At 35.3% G+C, this 20,643-nt stretch overlaps 1 protein-coding gene across 7 annotated transcripts in view; it reads left to right on the top strand.

Annotated features, from left to right (window-relative positions):
• LOC118742387 (protein CBFA2T3) overlaps nt 1–20,643 on the top strand; it is a gene marked incomplete at its 3' end in the record, with an annotated part of 208,950 nt that overhangs the window by 26,542 nt on the left and 161,765 nt on the right. For 3 of the 7 annotated variants that reach the window (XM_036474423.1, XM_036474422.1, XM_036474425.1), the window contains 1 exon segment: nt 17,209–17,304. 7 annotated transcript variants of the gene reach the window in all.

Genomic DNA, 20,643 nt, shown 5'->3' with positions numbered 1-20,643 from the left:
CTAAATTGTAAATTCTTTTCGATTGACACTGCACCAGTTGAGAGGTCTTTCAGTTATTATTTATTTTTATTGCAGTGCAATAATTATCCTCCTGACTTTCATCTTCACAATATAGCAACAGGGTACGATCGTTGTTTAAACACCGTTTTTTCCAAAGAATTCTTCATTCTCATTCTTTTGGTTGTTTCGGAATTTGGAGAACCTGGCACGTCATCAGCGTTTTTCGATTTCAGTTTTTGCAATTCCTTTTTAATGCTTTCTTCGTTGACTGGTTAGATATACCTCTGTGTATTTGCACAATATTCGAGGTACCGAAAATAACAGTTATTTTTTTCCGAGTTAAATTTGGCCTAATATATTTTATTCCGAAATAACGTCCTATCCGGATAATAAACAAACCGCTTATCAAAATCAAACAAATTTGGTAGCATATGAAAGAGGACTGAAATAGCTTTTAAACAGAGATAACGAATGAAGGTTGCCATCTATATATATATATATATTATATTTTTATAACTTAATACTAAAGAAATTCATGTAAATACATTCCTAACCCAATGTAGGTTCTATAGTAATTAATTAACATTTTTTGTTGAAATATTTTTCAATGTGTGCTTTCCTCGCTTGGAGATTTCAGTTTTAAAGCTATTAACATTTTTTATTGAAATATCTTTCAAGGTGTGGTTTTCCGCGTTTAGACATTTTAGTTTTAAAGATATTTAAGTCCTCTTTCATTGTTTAACTTTTATTTCGGAATAAAAAGTATTTGGCCAAGTTTAACTCGTAAAAAATAACTGTAATTTTCGGTCCCTTCAATATTCGCATTCGCAAAAGATCCGCATTGACTATTGCGAATGCGAAAGCTAATGCGAATGTTAAAATTAATGCGTAAGCTCCGCGGTTGCGAATGCGAATATTCGCAACAACCCTGGTACATACATACGTATGTATGTAGTAGGTACTTATGTAGATACTTATATATATGTATACGAATGTAGTGCCGCGTGTATGCATAGGTGTTTTGAATGACATGCGTGTCATCGAGTTTTGCCAAGAAATTGCAGCTTTTACTGTTGCCGGTTGGCCAACAGCATAAGTTAATTATCTTTAAATTGCTTTGCTAATTTAATAATTTGTGTTAAAGGGGAAGCAGTGGGCATCAATTACCGGAGTCAAGGCAATTTATGTTAACGTATGTATCTGCGCCAGCAAAGCCCTTGTACTTACCTGAGTAGCGTTTGGCGCAAGTGGCATAAGAGAGCACTCCAATTTGTAGAATGTGTGTTAGCAATTTTTTTAAATTACAGGAATATGATTGCCGCAATTCATTGATCGCATTTAGTTTGAATAATTTATGGCCAATTCCTTAGTGTATACGTTCAAGTTCTTCATTATCATTGCTAATATTTTTATATCTAGGTATGAGATGTTTCGGTGTAGCCCACGATTGAGAGAATACAAAGGTTGCGCCGATCTCAGACCGCTATTCCTCTCTTAACGAATTTGACAGAATCGTTGTTTGCACGACGTCACACTGGTGCAACTTGTTTACATTTTCCTTGCAACATTTTTTCTTCTTCTTCCATTCTTGCTCACGTTTTGGCATTTCTCTCTCGCAATTGCACCAGTGTGACGTCACACAAAAGTTATTCTCAAAAATCCTCTCTAATCGGCGCAATCTTGTATTATATCATTCTTGGGTGTAGCCTCATTTTGAAGACTACGTAGAAAAAAAGTAGAAATACCTTGTACGAGTATTGTTAATTTTTTTGTGTGGATTTTTATAAAACACCAAAAATATGCCTTATTTTTTGATTCACTTGATTAGGTACATTGGTTTTAATCTCGTTAATTCAAATGCATGGTATTAAGAAAAATCGCTTATTCGACTTTTCGACTTTGGTACAGTTTTTTCAGGACTCAAGGACATTCACACCTTGTCACCTCTCGACCTATCATCATATAGATGGCCTAACAAGTATTATTCGCAAGACCACCAATTCCAAATATGTTGCATTAGATTTAGGTCTGATATTCAACAACAAAGAATTTTATAATTTTATAGATGATATCGTCCCCGTGTGCCAGAATCATGTATACGAAAAAATTAAAATTTTGGGAAATCACGTTTGAAAAAACGACTAGTTTTTGCTGAAAACAGGTCACAAACGACCACATTTTTGTGCCACGGCTAAAATATCGATGAATCACAGTTACACGCCCAGGAAAAAACACGAAAACCGCAGAAGTTAAAATGGAATCGAATTAGGCGAGGGGAATCGCTTATCCCTTCGCTTCAAGAAGGCATTATTTTAACATGGGCATGTCATTAGCCGTAAGCCCTTACACGCAGCAGCGAGGGGAGAACACATGGATAAACAGAATCGAGAGAAGCGAACAAAGAATGCCTTACAGAGAAATTAATGTAGAATGCCTTGATAAGTAAATACTTATATATATTAAATGGAAAACAAAAAATACAGATTGTCTTAAAAGACTCAAATTTTTATAAATAAGTTTCTATGCATACTATGTATGTATTTAAAATAAAAGTACTTTTCGTATAACAAATAAACCGCTTATCCGAATTAAGCAAATTTGATATACAATGAAAGAGGACTTAAATAGCTTTAAAACTGAAAATGTTAATTAATTACCATTGAACAAACATTGGGTTAGGAATGTATTTACGTGAATTTCTTTAGTATTAAGTTATAAAAATATAAAAATAGAGATGGTAATCTTAATTCGTTATTTCTGTTTAAAAGCTATTTCAGTCCACTTTCATATGATACCAAATTTGTTTAATTTGGATAAGCGGTTTGTTTATTATCCGGATAGGACGTTAATTTCGGAATAAAAAATATTAGGCTAAATTTAACTCGGAAAAAAATAACTGTTATTTTCGGTCCCTCAAATATTGAGCAAGTACACAGACGTATATCTAACCAGGAATTACAAAAACTAAAATCGAAAAACGCTGATGACGTAACAGGTTCTCCAAATTCCGAAACAAGCAAAAGAATGAGAATGAAAAATTCTTTCGAAAAAAACGGTGTTTAAACAACGATCGTACCATGATGCTAGTTTGTGAAGATGAAAGTCAGGAGGATAATTATTGCACCGTAATAAAAATAAATAAATATAACTGAAAGACCTCTCAACTGGTGCAGTGTCAATCGAAAAGAATTTACAATTTAGCCAAGTTTCAAGTTTTTCAAGTTTGTCGCCTCGAGCGAGTAGTTATATAGTGGCGCAGGTTTGATTAACGACCCTTTAAAAAGTTTTTATTTAGTATATTTAATATCTTATTTAGTATTCAGGTTTCAAATATTGCTTAATGTTAAAAAGAAAAAAACAGATCGCAATACAAATATGAGTAAAAAAAAATAAAAATAAGTATAATGCTCCAATTTTTAAATTCAAGTACTAAAAAAACATTCCGTCTTATCATTTACTATGGGCGGAATACAAATTATAAATTATTTCTTAAAAATAAATGACATCCGCATTTGCATCCGCTTCCGCGGATGTTACCTTTTAAATATCCGCATTCGCGGATATCTAAAATTCCTCATTCGCTACATCCCTAATACATATGTACATTAGACTGCATCACCAAAAAAAGTTGCGTTTTTTCCGCCGGAATTACAAAATTTATTTAATTTTAAGACGTCCACCCAAATATTTCGGAAAAATATTAAGATTTAAGTGAGCTGGACCGATTTGAAAATACCTCCAAAAATGTAGTTTTTTATGAATAAAAATAGTTTCTTAAAGAACTTTTTGAAAAAAGTGCCCTCAGATGACAAAACAGGTTAAGCTTAAAAAATCTGCATAAAAATATTAAAAAATCTTTTAAACAGAATCGTAAGAATGAGATTTTTGATGCTGTTTTTTACTTTTTTCAAAGATTGATTTACTAAAACCTTGAATAACTGGGCCAAAACTATTCTGATTTAGACTTATGGGATCTCAGTTGTAAGGTATTTTCACACTGTTTTTATTTCTACCCAAAAAAAAGTCATTCGCGTCCCAATATTTTTCTTCAAATACCAACATATCTTAATTCAACTTTGAATGACGTTCCTTCATCCTACCTTTCTCTTTCATCCTTTGAATGAGTTTATTAGCAAAGCAATAAAAAGGTAGAGGAAATACCTTTCTAATGACACCTCCTAAGTCTAAATCGGAAGAGTTTAGGTTCAGTTATTCAAGTTTTTGTTATACCAATCTTAAAAAAAAGTTAAAAAACAGCATCAAAAATCTCATCATTACGATTCAGTTCAAAATTTTTCTTAATTTTTTTAAAACATTTTTCTGCAAATTTTTTAAGCTTAAGCCGTTTTGTCATTTGAGGGGATTTTTTCAAAAAAAATTTTTCGAGAAACAATTTGTATTCATAAAAAAACTCCATTTTTGGAGGTATTTTCAAATCGGTCCAGCTCACTTAAATCTTAATATTTTTCCGAACTATTTTGGTGGACGTCTTAAAATATAATAGGTTTTATAATGCCAATGGAAAAATAGTAGCGACTTTTTTTTGTATGGGGAGTGATGCAGTCTAATGTACATATACCATTAAACTTAAAATTGTACTTCCTCACTCTTGTACTTCACTTCATTGACTGACTGACTTCAACTTCGCTGTAAATTAAACAAAGCAAACCATGAAGGGCTAACTATAATATGAATAAGCTGCCGTAACTGACTGTCAGAAAATGAACGAAAAGTCTGTCAAATGCATAAGGAACGTAGTGTAGAGTTTTAGGTGGCTATATTTTACTTACATGAGTTCAGTGTTGCCAAATTTTTAGTTATAACAATAGCCACTATCAAGCAGTTTGTTGTAGATCACACAATTATAGTAACCTAGAAACGCCGAAGAACTATTCGCCTTGCGAAACTTTCAGGATAACCTGGTGTTTTTGTAAAAGGAAATGCTTACGGCCTACTTCCTTATGTGGAACCAGAACTTCTTTTGGCCTGTGTTACATGTAGGACTGAATCGAAAAAGTTACCAATTTGAAAAATAAGTTACCAAATTACCAAATATGAAAAATAAAGAAAAAAATTACCAATTTCGTTAAAAAAATCAATGCGGCAACACTGCATGTGTTACATATGTACATACATACGTACGAAGACAAACAGCTGATTCCGTACGGAAGGTGCGATCAGTATCACTCTTTCCTTAAGCAAATGACGTTTGGCGAAACTTGACGAAACTTGATGTGAGGCACATTATAGTTTCAGAATAGGATTTATGTGTATTCGCACGTTTACACACGCTTGCTTATTCATATTATAGTTAGCCCTTGATTTTTATGCGATGGAATATTCCACAGAAAGTAACGGTAGAAACGAATTTTTAGGTATTCATTAAATTTTTCAGCTTACTACAGTGAAGCATTCTACTTTGCATTCCCCGTGGTGAATTAAAGCAGCGAAATTAATAAAATAATCTAAAACATTCTGCTATGCAATAACGGCAATGGCCAAGAGAAGCGAAAAGATTAGAAGACATTATAAGGCGATGCGTTCTAGAACACGTTACTACTAAAAGCGATTACCGATTTTTCGCTGGGCTGATTTCATATCTATATATCGTCGGTGGTACTGCGAAACGTTTTATGTCACTTATTTCCTCTGGTGCTTAATTGATCTGTTATCTCTATCTGATCGCTTCTGGTAATCGTTCATCTTAATCAGCCACAGGTAGACAGTTTTGTCATTCTTTTATTAGGGTGTACCAATTTACGGATGCATTCTGGCGCACGTACGAGACCATCTAAGTGTCAATGGTACTAATAGACATAGACCGTTTTGCAGTATCATATGTATAACACCGTGCGACAAAAATCAAACATTTTTAAAACACACGAAAAAATCAATATATTCACAAAACTAGAAGCCAAATATAGTATAACTGCGTTTTTAATTTTTCCCTCTGACGTCAGGACTTTTTTAAAGGATATGATTGAATAAAAAAATTATTCAAAAGATTCGATGCATTGTAGAATGACAATATGGGTATCAATTAAAAAGGAAAAGTTCTGTGGAATAGAAAAAAATTAACTCTTAGGCGCACCAGGACGAGTAAGTATTGAAAATGTCCTTTGAAGGGAGATTTACGGGCCTTTACGCGGTGGCGACGGCGAATACCGCAGACGATGGAACGGTGAACTGTATGAGCTTTACAACGACATGGGCATAGTGCAGAGAATTAAAATACAGCGGCTTCGCTGGCTTGGTCATGTCGTTCGAAATGGACATCCAGCTCTGAAAGTATTCAACTCGGAACCCGCTGGTGGTAGCAGAGCAAGAGGGAGGCCCCCACTGCGATGGAAAGAACAGGAGGAGAAGCACTTGGCTTCACTTGGCGTTTCCAATTGGCGTCAGTTGGCACAGAAGAGAAACGACTGGCGTGCTTTCCTGAACTCGCCCAAAATCGCTTAGGCGGTTACAGCGCCAAATAAGAAGAAGAAGATACAAAAGTTATACGAAATATTAAAATATGGATATCAAACGAAGGTGTGTTAAGAAATCTTTGCATTGAACGCTAAGCACATTTTTGAAGTGTTCGAAGAGGGCTGCCACCTGTATAAAAAGTTGAAGTCAAACTATTTTATAAGTTAAATGAATTATTAAGATATGGGTATCAATCGAGGGGGGTATGGCAATCTTTTATTTCCGAACTTCGGTGTTGCCACATGTTTGAAAATTAAAACTCTACTTAATTCATCAGTTAATTAAAATATATATCGCAGTGTCCGGCGAAGGAAGGTTAACAATTAGTTAGCTTGATAATACTTTTGAAGAGGGCTGCCACCTGTTTGAAAGGTCTAACTCAATTAATTAATTCAAAACGTATATGAAATATCAAAAAAACCGAAGCCAAATGAAATAATGTTAAGAAATCCTTAGTTTGAACATTTAAAATGTTTGAAGAGAGTTGCCACGTATTTAAAAAGTTACATTAAAATTATTTATTAAGTAGGATGAATTTTTAAAAGATGGATATAAATCGAAATGGGTTTAAAAGGGATTTATTCCTGACCTTTATATAGAAGGGTTGCCATTTGTTCTAGCAATCTAATTCCAATTAGTTCATCAGTTTATTGAAATACATGTATATCACACTGATAGACGAAGAGATTTAAGAAGATTCCAGTTTAAGAATACTTGTAAACGTAATTTCTAAAAATGAGAGATCAAATGAGAGATCAACCTGAAGATGTATGATAAGGTTTTATTTTTTTAATTAAGAACTTTTTTCATCGGTATAGGGCGATTTGAAATCATTTTGTGATGGGTGGGACGAGTTACCTTTGAGGACACATAGTGCTGATTTGGTGTGAACTTTTATTATATTTTTAATAGGTGGACCTCATTTAAACAATGGGAAACTTAAGAATTTGTATGTTAAGTTAAAAAAATACATATTTTGCTGTGACGGGTGGGACATTCAATAAGCATTTTGTTGAGCTTATATCTATAGACTATAGTCTAATGGGAACCGGAGGTGCTTTGTGGTTGTATAATTTTGACTACTGAATAATATTGGCGAAAAAGACTTTGCGAAGTTGACTTTTTTTGTCATGTTTCTATAAAACAACAAGAGAATTCTGCTAATTTATCCAGTTCCTTGTAATAGGTGCAGCAAGTCTAGAGAAAATAATCGGAACTGCCCTAAGTAACTTCGAAAGCATTTTAAATATATTTCCAGAAATTAAAAAGCGAATATGGGTCAAATAGCTTTTGTCTCAAATAAAGAAAATACGAAGAAATCCTAGACACTGGCGAATAAAGGCTGGTTTTCATTTTGTCATATTTTGACAATAAAATTTGTCGTCAAATTTTGACACAACTTTCTTCCTTGATCCATACTTTTATCGATGATATTATGGGGCAAAAATTTACAAATAGCAGCGCATGTACACGACTGAAGACTTATGTATTCTAATCTAAATCAATCAAGAGACCATTTTTTACTCCCATTTCACAATTTGTTTTCACTTATTTGACCGCAAATGCCATTGAATTTGACATAGTGACAAGTAATTTTTAAAAAACAAAACGACTTCAATTCTTGTATAAAAATTTAAGATTATCGTTAAACTTTTCATGATCCAATGATCGGATTTCAACCAAATTAGAATGGGACCTCCTCTGAGGTAACACCTTCCCTTTAAAAAAAAATTATAGAAATCGGCTAACTTGGTCCAAAGTAATTCGTTAACATACATAAAAAAAAAAAAACAAATAAAAAAAATCCGACGAACTGATAACCTTCTCCCTTTTGTGAAGTCGGTTAAAAATAAGCCTTAAAATTAATAGAAAGGTTGAAAATATTATCATCAATATACGGGAAGTGTGGTTTTATGGTTTCAATAAATTAAAAAATGCGTTCCAACAATAGTAGAGCGTTTGTAGATTTCACAACGTCTAGGGCGCAATGAAGTTTTATGGTAAAAATTGGTTAAAATTTCGAATATAACAAAAATTATGTTAATTTTTCGTAGTGGCTGCTCTAAATACAATGTAAAATGTGTAAGAGAATACATAATATCACTTTTTCATATCCTCCTTTTGACCACTTTTCTTTAGAATTGTTTATTCTTCAAAATGAAAGCGAAGCTTCTTCCATACCTACAAGTAAGTATATTAACACGGTAAAGGAAAAAGAAAAAAACTAAAAATGCATCTGATCAAAATATGATTGTACCTAAAATCTAGTGATTGTACCTATTGTGCCTTTCAGTCAAAAACGTGGGAGAAAGGTACAATTGTACCTACTTTTTCATCCTTGCCTGGTACCCATATTGTAATAATTCATGTGGCCTATAAAATAATTTTGTGGCAGCCTTTCTCCAAAAATGCCCATTTTCGTACATACGTATGGAATTGAATTTATATATTTCCAAACCAAGTTCCAGTACTCTACCACAAATACTTCTCGAGATATGCAATATCAAAAATACCCCTTGTCTAATCGTATTAAAGCTACATACATATATTTTAACGTAGTGTATTTGAGGCGAGTAAATTCTACGTCGGTAAATTTATGACCCACTTGATAAAGATTTACCCTACTGTGAGTTCTCAGATGTTGGCGTTCGAAGTTTTTCTCACACATTTGGGGCTTACTTATTACATTTACAAACTTTATTTGTTTTCCAAAAACCACAAAAAAACCGCAGAAGAGAACGCGAATCAATTCATCAAACAATCAATCAAGTGATTAGTGCGATTTAGCAATTGACATCTCCAAAAACAACAAGAACTGTATAATATATGTATGTATACATCGAAGTCGAAGTTGATGGAATTGGGGGCGAAAGAACTAGTACAACATATGCATTAGGATAGACAATATGAGGTGCCTGTGGTGTGGCGTAGCTAAATGCATATTATATACATATGTATCTCTGTATGTGGCTGTGATGAGTCACCACTGGTGACGACAACGCTTAAAGACGGAGATAAATGATGTGACGCCAGGACAAACACAGGTGAGCAGGAAAATTGCACAAGTTAAGCTATAACAAAAAAAAAAAACAACAGCAAATACATATCTCGCAGGGGTACAACCAGAAAAAGAATCGCGGGGGTGTTTAGGAAAATTATTGCTATATTAATTCCAAGTTTCACGAATCAATCTTAAAATTTATTAGACTGTTAATATTTAAAATGACAAATTTTCAGGTGCAACCGGGTATAGGAATATTTATTTTATTTAATATTTATTTTATTTAAAGTATTTTTAAATTAAAAATTGCTTTTTTTGATAACTCATCTAGCACTTGCTGAAGATTAACCTCGAAATCCCGATGTACATTCAGGAGGGCCAACCCAAACAATCTTTTCCACCCAATGCTACTACGCAAATAGGTCTTCAACCTTCGAAGGGTTGAACAAATCTGCTCGCTCGTTGCGACAGATACTGGAACCTATTTAAAATAAACAGATATTGGAACCTATTTCGATTAACAAATCACTCAAGGCGTCAATAAAATGCCTTGGCAAGTATAAGATTTCAGTCGCAGCAAAGCAGGACGACTATTTCCTAGTTCATATGTACACAGAGAAAAGAAAATCCACCAAAAATTGGTTAATATTACCAAATTATAAGTTGAAGAGGAATCAGAGAGATTTTTGTTTAATATTACAATGCCATGGTTGATATTTTCAACAATGATTTGGTAATATTAACCACACTTTTGTTTACATTAAACAAATTCTTGTTGCCAATTTTTTCTTTTGCATACGCTTATGTTCTTCACTTCACAGATGCTTTTTCATCATTCGGAGATACAAAACAGAAATTTGTATTATCATTTCCAATGCGTTGTCTCTGACGGGAATTGAACCCGTGTCCCGATGGAACACAGTATCGATTTTTTTGTATGGAAAGAGATGAACTATCCCCAATCAATACATATTTTTCGTGACATATTTGTTGTAATTTTATCATCAAAAAATAGCTTTTGTGAGTCCAACTCCAGCCACGCTGACCACAATATTTTTGAAGAAAGGTGTTCCTCGCGAAAATACTCTGTCGACATCGACGTGGACAACCTTAATAGCGCCGATTATATCCCCCGTTTTTTCTGGATTATACATCTGATTTGATGTTATTTGCATATATAAATATGCAGAAAGCATCGATCATAGGTGGCTATGCAAAACAAAACAATATTTTATTTCTCATTTATAATACATAAGCGACCCCCAAAACCCCGCGCTAAATATACCACTGATATCTCTCATTTAGTAATGGCGTTTTCTATTCTTACGCTATGAGAGCTGTCAAATTGTATGTTCTTTTCTCAAATGTGTGCTTCAAGGTGAGACTGTGTTTTGTTGTCTTCTTACTCAAATTAATCAGAAGTTGTAATATTTTATGGGAAAACGAGTGATCTTTGAATCAATAGAGGCATTCGCCTACGAATTTAATATTTCATTGCGAATGTTGTGTATTATTCCACCGGTTTGGATGTAAGTATTTGCTTTATGGGTTTAACATACATACATATGTACGACTTAGGCATTTGTATTTTTGGAAGTTCGAGAATGCTTTTCGCATAAATGGAAAAAGCTCGGCATATCTTATGGTTAGTCCAGCATATGATACATATACGTTAAAATAATCTACAGAGGGTAATGGCGCCAATCTTCAGTAGAAGCACATACCCATAAATTGCGCACTAAATCCAAATAAATTTTACAGGACAGACCGAATACTAAATACTAATATTCTTTATTTGTTGCTTAGAAAGCAACCATCTTGTTATTGTGGTACAAAATAAAAGTTTTTATATTAAATTTATTACCTACACGTGTTACCTACAGCTGATTAAGCTAAGTGACATTTTGACCAGTTTACACTATTTTGCTCTTGTCGGTTTGGGCCGAGACCAAAAAGCTTCTCGAATTGCTTCCCTCTTGTGCGATTTTGCGCCAGTTGGTTATCCCGAGCGCAGATAGGTCCTTCCATTGCGTTCGTGGGCGCGCTTGCTTTCGTTGTCCACCTAAGGGTGCGGAGTCGAAGCATCTTTTCACCGGAACGTCGTCATCCATGCGTACGACATGTCCAGGCCCGCACAATCTCTGTATTTTTATACGTTTATCTATGTCCATGTCGTTAAAAAGCTCATACAGTTCGTCATTCCATCTTCTCCTATACCCGTCGTCCACGGAAACTGGGACGTAGATCTTGCGTAGAATAGATCTCTCGGAAGCCCGCAAAGCCTTCTCATCTTTGTTCGACATCGTCCAAGTTACAGCGCCATATAAAAGGACGGGCATGATTAGAGATTTGTGATGCGTGATTATCGTTCGTCGAGAAGGCTCTACTTTTCAATTGCTTACCCAGCCCAAAGCAGCACCTGTTGGCAAGAGTTGTTCTTCGCTTGATCTGTTTGCTGACGTTGTTGGTGGTGTTTATGCTGGATCCTAGGTAGACAAAGTCCTTTACTACTTCAAAGTTATAGCTGCCAACAGTGACGTATGTCCCGAAACGCGTGGACTCTTTATACGTTGGCAGGTGGTACTTTGTCTTGCCCTCGTTCACCGCTAGACCAACCTCTTTAGCTTCTTTTCCTTAAGTAGTAAATGCTGCCGTTACGTCCCTTTGTTTCAGACCTACGATATCGATATCATCCGCATACGCCAGCAGTATCGTTATTTTGCTATATATGGTGTTTCATAATTTTTGTACGAAGCTGGAAATGTGGATTTATGTGGCGCTAATGTGCAAGACTTATAAAAAAATTATAAACATTAAATAAACAAGAGAAAAGTAGCCAAAACTGACTTAATTTATTCACCTGACCATAAGGGTATGAATGGGTTTACTTTCTAAGCAACAAATAAAGAATATTAGTAGAATTTTGTCTGTCCTGTAAAGTGTCTTTGCACCTGATAAAGGTTTACACTCTAGGGTGACGATATTCTATCTTCATTGTGGTGCATATGCATGTACATTAGGCTGTCTCAAAAAAACAGTAAAATCAGAATATTAAAGCTCTCACCCTCTAAGAGTGTTCTATACCGAAATAAATTACATCCCAGTTCGTTGTTATTTTGAAACCAAAAGTATTCAGAGGTCGCTTAAAGTTTTCCATGTATTTTATATGGAAAAAACAAATTTTCGTTGAAATGGTCTGTTAATGACAAAACTTTGTTTCTCTTCAGGAGACCCATAAAAAACCCGCTAGTAATAAAAAGTGGTAAAATAAGCAACTGGGTATTATTATTGGAAGTCTCCTGAAGAGAAACAGAGTCTTCTGATCGAAAAATATTTGTTGAATTTTCCTAGATTCTGTATAAAGTTTGAAATTTTGATTTATGTGGTTTTAATTACAGCCTAAACCATATTTTTATAAAAAATAACAAAAAAAATTTAACTTGAAAAACATTATTTCTTTTTTGTTATTTTTTTGGCCTTTTTAAACATTTAAACATTTTAAAAATCACCATGCACTCATTTTTTATCGCTAGTATTCTTCTTATTAGGCGCTGTAGCCGCCTAAGCGATTTTGGCCGAGTATAACAAAGCACGCCAGAAGTTTCCTTTCTGGGCCAACTGGCGCCAATTGGAAATGCCAAGTGAAGCCAAGTCCTTCTCCACCTGGTCTTTCCATCTCAGTGGGGGCCTTTTTTCTTATTCTACTACCACCAGCGGGTTCAGAGTTGAATACTTTCAGAGCTGGAGCGTCGGTGTCAATTCGAACGACATGACCAAGCCAGCGAAGCCGCTGTATTTTAATTCGCTGCACTATGTCCATGTCGTTCTGAAGCTCATACAGTTCATTGATTCATCGTCTGCGGTACTCTTTCTCTCGAATGCTCCAAGAGCCGCCTAATCGGATGTAGTCATTGTCCATGCTTCTGCGCCATATACCAGCACGGGCATGATGAGTGACTTATAGAGAGTGGCTTTCGTACGTCGAGAGAGGACTTTACTCCTGAATTGCCTACTCAGTCCAAAGTAGTACTTGTTGGCAAGAGTGATTCTGCGTAGGATTTCCATGCTGACATTATTAACGGTTCCCAAGTAAACGCTGGTTCCCAAGTAAACGAAATTCTCTACTTTCTCGATATTATAACTGTCAACAGTGACGTGGGTGCCAAGGCGCAAATGTGCGTACTGTTTGTTTTTGACAGGAGATACTTTGTCTTGTCCTCGTTTACCACCAGACCCGTTCGCTTTGCTTCCTTATCCAACTTGGAAAAGGCAGAACAGACTTCGTGGTTTTTGTTACCGATGATATCGATGTCATCGGCATAAGCCAGCATTTGCACGCTCTTGTAGTAAGTTGTTCCTGAGCGGTTCACTTTTGCAGCTCTTATTATCTTCTCCAACATCAGATTAAAGAAGTCCCATGAAAGATAGTCGCCCTGTCTGATGGCACGTTTGGTGGCGAACGGCTCGGAGAGGTCTTTCCCAATTCTGACGGAGCTGGTGGTTTTGCTCAACGTCATTTTACACAGCCGTATCATTTTGGCGCGGATTCCAAATTCAGACATAGCGGCGTATAGGAGACTCCTTTTAGTGCTGTCGAAAGCAGCTTTAAAGTCGACAAATAGGTGGTGAGTGTCGAGTCTTTTCTGAATGAGGCCCAATCAGTTCATTGCCGGTGGGTTCAGTCTTTCACACAATACGCTCGATAAGACCTTGCAACCTATGCTTAGAAGGATGATCCCGCTGTAATTGGCGCGAATGGCGGGTTCGCCTTTCTTGTGGATTGGGCAGAGGGCATATTCTACATTTGATGCACCTTATCAACTCCTCGCCACCGTACTTATCGTTAGTATACATAGTAAAAATGAATACATATTTTGTACTAGTGATCGGTGCAGCTATGCAATTTTACACAACAACAATGAACAGGTAGCAGTCATTCCTGCGTACCTTCATCTTTTTTTGTATTATGACACTCTTGCAGCAATTGTGCGATATGTGTCCTTGCCACACTTTAAATCACTATTTTTTTACGTTATTTATTTAGTTGAATTCGCATTTATTCCCAAAGAAGCTCCGTACTCGCCGATCTAAATATGTATGCCCTAGAAATATGAATTGCCGTTTTGGACTTATTCTGAAAAGGCTTTCTGCTAGACCTACATGTATATAGTATCCAACGTCTACACAAAAAAAAGTTGTCATCAGGACCTATTTACCAGTCAACGTGAAGCTTTCGAGTATCTATTTTTACGCGGTAATCTCGAAAACTACTGAACGGATTTTGACGAGGTTTTCTCTAATATACTCTGTGTTTTTAATAAGAATTTTAATATGGTTGTCACCTGTCTAAAAACTATAAGAAAGATGAGAAAAGATGAGGCGTCAAATGAAAGGGATTGGCCTCTAGAAAAGCACGGATGTTTTATTTTTTGAATAGGGTTGCCACCTCCTCAAAAATTACAATATACAATCATAGTAAGGATTATACAATCTTCTTTTTGGTTGTTTGTGTTTCCGACAGGGTAGGAGTATGATGTATTGTGGAACGACGAAAATTGACACTGAAGATGGCAACGCCGAAACCGGTTTGTCTCCAAACCAAATTTGACAAGGGATGACGGAAAATTATACAATCATAATAATGATTATTTTCTGAGTAGGGTTGCCACCTAATAAAAAGTTAAAAGATTTTCACCGTTCGTTCGATTACAAAATGAGATATCAAATAAAAGGGCATGGCCTTCGCATGTAGAAAAGCTTTAATTTTTTTGAGAAGGGTTGCCACCTATTTTAAAGTTCCTAACTTATCTATGCATTGTATAAAGGAAAGAAGAGATTCTTTGAATACGGTAATCTTGAAAACTACTAAACGATTTTGAGCGAGATTTTCTCTAATATTTTCGGTATAGACAGGAGCGTGACCTTTGGTATGTAGAATTTCTATAGGGTTGCAACCTGTCTAAAAAATTATAAGGCCCGTGCAGTTCGTTAGATTACACAAAGCGAGGTGCCAAATAAGAGTGATTAGCCTTTAGATAAGCAATAGGGTTGCCACCTATTTAAAAATTTCTATCCTAACATAGCATAAAGCAAAAACGACATTTTTTTTACCATGTCAATCCCTAATGTGCCGCCGCTGTGGTGCTGTGGTTGGCAGTGCACGCTACCAGGGCCTGGGTTCATGCCCGGTTCAACCCAATACTAATATATGTATAAGTAAGCTCCAATCTATTATTATTATTAATCTCGAAAATTACTACACAGATTTGGACGAGATTTTGCTTAATATAATCACTATCGATATAATTTGCCACCTCTCTAAAAAATTATAAGATCTGTTCTTTGAAATATAAAAAGTGAGATGTAAAATGAAAAGGCTTGCTCTCTGGATGTTCACTAATTTCTTATTTTTTAAGTAATATGATTTTCACCGTTCATTGGACCAAACAATTAGGTACCAAGTGAAAGAATATGGTTTTCCGATGTGCAATAAGTTTTTTTTTTTTAATGTGGGTAGTATTAAAAATTACTACCATATATATGATACGTGAAGGCATTTCCTGTTAGTGACATCAAATTTATTCAGTTTATTCAAATTAAAAAAAGTGCGGTCTTCGGATGAGCAATAAGGTCGAAAAGGGTTAGCACCTATACGAAAAATTATAAGATGTAGGCTGTTCGTTGGACTAAAAAGTGAGTTGTCAAATGAAAGGATTTGACCTTCAGATGTTCAGTAAGATTTTTTCTTTTGAATAGTGTTGCCGTAAGCTCCGTTCGTTGCATTAAAAACATTAGATATCAAATGAAAATGCTTGGCAATTAAGTGTCCATTAGGGCTTTCTTTTAGTGGGGTTGCCACCTTCTTCTCCAAATGCGTATATTTACATACTTATGTACAATTCAGCGCGTGGCGAAGCCTCGCACTTACGAGGCCGGCTAGTCTTATACAAAAAATAGTTTTCGTTGTTATATTGAAATATTTTTCGTTGCTTTAATAACCAAACAAATAACCAAAAAGACTATACTGGTCCCAATTTGATGTTGTTAAGGGTAAAGCTCGTGTGTGGGTGCGTGGGCTTCCTATTGGCAAAGGTATGCGAATAAACGACGCATAACTTCCGCCCTGCTTCATTGTGGCAAGGGTTGAGAACCACGGCCTTACAATCTCTGAGCTAGATAGGGCCGCCACAATGATAGCCACGCAAAGGGGCGTTAACGTGTACGTGACATATATAATATATAATAACCAAATTACAAACATAACATTTTTCAATACACTTTTTATATTATTAATTGTTATACTGACACCGCAAAAAGATACTGTTTCAAGGTTTATTTTAACACAACGTGTAATAAACCAATAGTGATATTTTTTTTAGTGTAAATATGTCATAAAAATAATACTAAGATAGCAAGATAATAACAAGTTTTTTCACCGACACAAAAAAAAAGTTTGTACTTTCAATGAGACCATCCTATCCTTACCACCAAATGACCGGGTAAATTGCATATTTGCTATTTTTCACGTTTTTGGATAAGTACAGACAACTTTTTTGTGTGCCGGTGTTAAGATTCTGCTCCGTGATATCTTATACATTGTAAACAATTTTGTACAAACCCAAAAAGGGGATAATGCGTGAAGATTAAAGAAAACAAAACACTATTTAGCAAAACTTTTTCTTTTCAAATATCTCGTTTAAGATAATTTATTTTATCCGAAATTTTACTTTTTTCAGTATCCGCCACTGCTCGGTGTCATATTTTGTTAATTTGGCACATTTTTCTGGTAAAACGGATTTCAGAGCCTTGTTGGATGAAATATTACATTTAAGGTGCGTATTGAAAGAGTTTCAGTAATTCAATTTAAAATATTTATGATATGTAAAATAAGTTGTATTTATAATCTTCATCAAACATTTCGCTTTACATACATGCATAAATCCTGCTCCGCCTATTTAGGCTAAGCTTCTTGTTCACTGTACATATGTATTTATTTAGTAATTCACACTTTTCGGTATACATTTTTACATATGTACATTTGTACATATGTATTTTTTTTTTATGAATTGCGGTGGCATTCGGCAAACAAATTTTGCCAAACAATTTCCCTTAACAGAAAAGAGAACAAAAGAGCCCTTTGGGAAATAACAAAACAAAACAATGTGCACTTTTAAGGGCAGATAAAGCACGTAAATATGTACGGATACGTAAGTATACAAACATATTTACAATACTTACACATGTATGTATGTATGTACGTATACATATGTATGTATGCATAAGGATATATGTATTTACTTAGTAGATATTTGAATAGCTTTGCTTTGCTCCGCCATAAACGTTTGTTTTTGGCATTTTTGGCGAATTTTCATCTGTTTTTCCAATTTTCATGAAGTCGCCCTTCGCCTTCCCCCGTAGCATATTTTCGATAGTTCGCTTATTTTGTTTGAACATATTTCGTGAATACTTGCATTTCCCCAACCTGACTTTCGAAACTATGTTGTGCGTATGGGGGTATGTATGCATGTATATGTGTGTATGTATTAGCACTACATATGTATGTACATCAGTGTTGTTATTTTCCTATACTCTCACGAAAGCTTTTGTAGTGAAAATTTTCGCGCACGCTTCAGCTAAATGTCAGCTGACATTAGCAGATAAGAAATTTTTAACGTGTTTTCGGTTTACTTCCGCTTTCTACTTAACCACCCTCTGCACAATTACGTGCGCTGGCATACAAGAATTGCCGTAAACCATGCCGTATGTATGTACATACTACATATCGTCGATTAAAGTACAAAACCGCGTATCGTCATTCTGCAAAACCGCGTAACTGACATCTGCTGTCAAAAATTGAATTTGCTCATACAAGCTCTTGGCTCAATCCTTATCCATTTGTCCTGAAATATATTAGCCAGAATTGCGATTGCTTTATAAAAAAGAGAACCGATTTTAAATACGAGTGTTTTTGCTCTCTAGAAAATAATTTATATAATTCACATACGTGGTTTTGCATTATCTTGATACGCGGTTTTATATTTTGTTGATACGCGGTTTTGTACTTTAATCGACGATATGTAGCCTTCAGCCACCCTCAATATCCCAGCATAAATATTCTCTCAAAGCGTTAGTTCCGCACTACATCTTTTTGTAACTCTATTCGAATTAGTGCAATTCGATTGTAGAGTAACCGAAAAGTAATTGCATACAATACCATACATTTTATTATTTTATCAACAGCAATTAGATAAATTCAAATTTCAAAACGGACAATAAATAATTTAGGCAGTGTGAGATGAACCCGCACAGTTTAATCAGCTGTTTATCTAAATTGAAGCAGTATTGAAAATTTCCAGGCGAATTCTAATTGAGGTGTCAAAATTTAGACCAACCCGCACACAGCCTTAATACAATTTTACTTATTGACTATAAGACTACGGCAAAACGGCCGTGAAATTGTTTAAATTGGAGACAGTTAAAAATTGTCACTTTGGCATCAACGTTCTGAAAGTCAAAGAGTTTGGATTAACCGACTAGTTCGCTCTTTTGAGGTGAACTCTGCACAGCTGCTAACAACTTCGATTGCTTACAGGGTCTTCACTGATCAACATACAACTGCACAGAAACAACCACAAACTCTCAGGCACCCACACACCCGAACTGTGTTTTCCACAAAATCATTGAAATTAAAATGTTAGCGAATTTTCGTTTTGTGCTTTGTGCCGGTTTTCTTTCTAATATCGTTTATGTAGTTGTTATTGCTGTTGTTCATATTATTTTTGTGTGCATACAAATTTATGCATGCCTACATATGTACATACGTAAACGTCTATGGTTTTGCTGTTGTTGCAACTGTCATTAGCAGCGGCTTTGTGTGCATGGATGTTAGCGGAGTGGGGGTGAGCGCACCATCGCGGGAAAATTTACCGCGGCATTTGAAAAACTGATTTCCTGCCTTATCATAAGCAAACGGCACTTGACGCCCTCACCAGCAGTCATCTCTGCATAGTCCATTCGCGAATTCAGCGACCCAGTCAGTGTTCATGTCATAATTCAAATTGAGTTTGCTGTACAACAATTGATGTAGTGATCTTTTTTCATTCCAGATCGACTGTTTGTGATTTTCGTTGAAAACACATCTGTATATTACGTGCACATTTTTATATTTCCACAAGTAAAATTATATACACACCTACATATGTACATACATACATACATATTTATGTATTTAAGTAAACCAACTTGTTTGAAATTGGTATGCAGTTTGCTATAAGTGAAGCAATGGGAAATAGTTAGTCCTGTAAAAAATCGCTTGACACTAAGCCTGCAAAAATTTAGCCAACTAAAAACGGCTGAGTGTTAGAGGGGCAATAGGCAATAACTCCATATGCCGTTATTTTACTTCGATTTGAGAAATAAGGCCATGTGACTTTATAAAGTAAATATTGTCTCTTTAGCGGCGGTCCGCTTTGGTTCGTCACCCCACGCCACGATCGCAAAAAATTGTTCTTCCTTCATTGTTCGTGCTTTTGATGATATAAATCTGTGGTCACAAGCAATAACCGCCTAAGTCGACTTAAGAAAGAATGGAGTTATATATGCTATCGTATTCTTCAACCCCTATTCCACGCGTACGTGAAATCCCCATCTCGCCAACTAGGCTACTTAAAAAGTTATGGGCGAAAATATTTTGGTTTCCCCATAGGGATAACATTACAAACCAAATGTTTAAAACGTTTTTTCTCGAATTGAGGTTTTTCAACTTAAGCGGTTATTGCTTATAACCACTGAAATGTCGGTAGCTTAGAGTGAAAAGTTGCTAAATCCACTTTTTATGGAAACTCATATTTAGAGAAATTTAAAATGCATTGTTTCGAAAAGGATAAAGGTACACTGCTATCTCGGTAACCCGGTCATGCTGCAAATTAGGGTTCTACTGGACCGCTTCGGAAAACCATTAGAAAGTTTGTTTCGTGTAGATGATGAGAGTGGTTCATGGTGCCGTTTTGATACATTCGAATTTTGCATACTTTTTTTGTACTCATACAAATTCGGATACCTTCCTAATAGGCTTAGGGAGATTACGAACTACAGAGCGAAAGAGCCAGCTCATTTAATTGAACAACATAGTTCATTCGTTTTTTCGTTAAAGAGAACTAAAACTTTCTGTG

Source organism: Rhagoletis pomonella, unplaced genomic scaffold (assembly GCF_013731165.1).
Source record: "Rhagoletis pomonella isolate Grant_MI unplaced genomic scaffold, Rhpom_1.0 Rhpom_scaffold_00007, whole genome shotgun sequence".
In the NCBI taxonomy this organism is placed as follows: domain Eukaryota; kingdom Metazoa; phylum Arthropoda; class Insecta; order Diptera; family Tephritidae; genus Rhagoletis; species Rhagoletis pomonella.
This window is presented reverse-complemented; position numbering and strand designations above follow the sequence as displayed.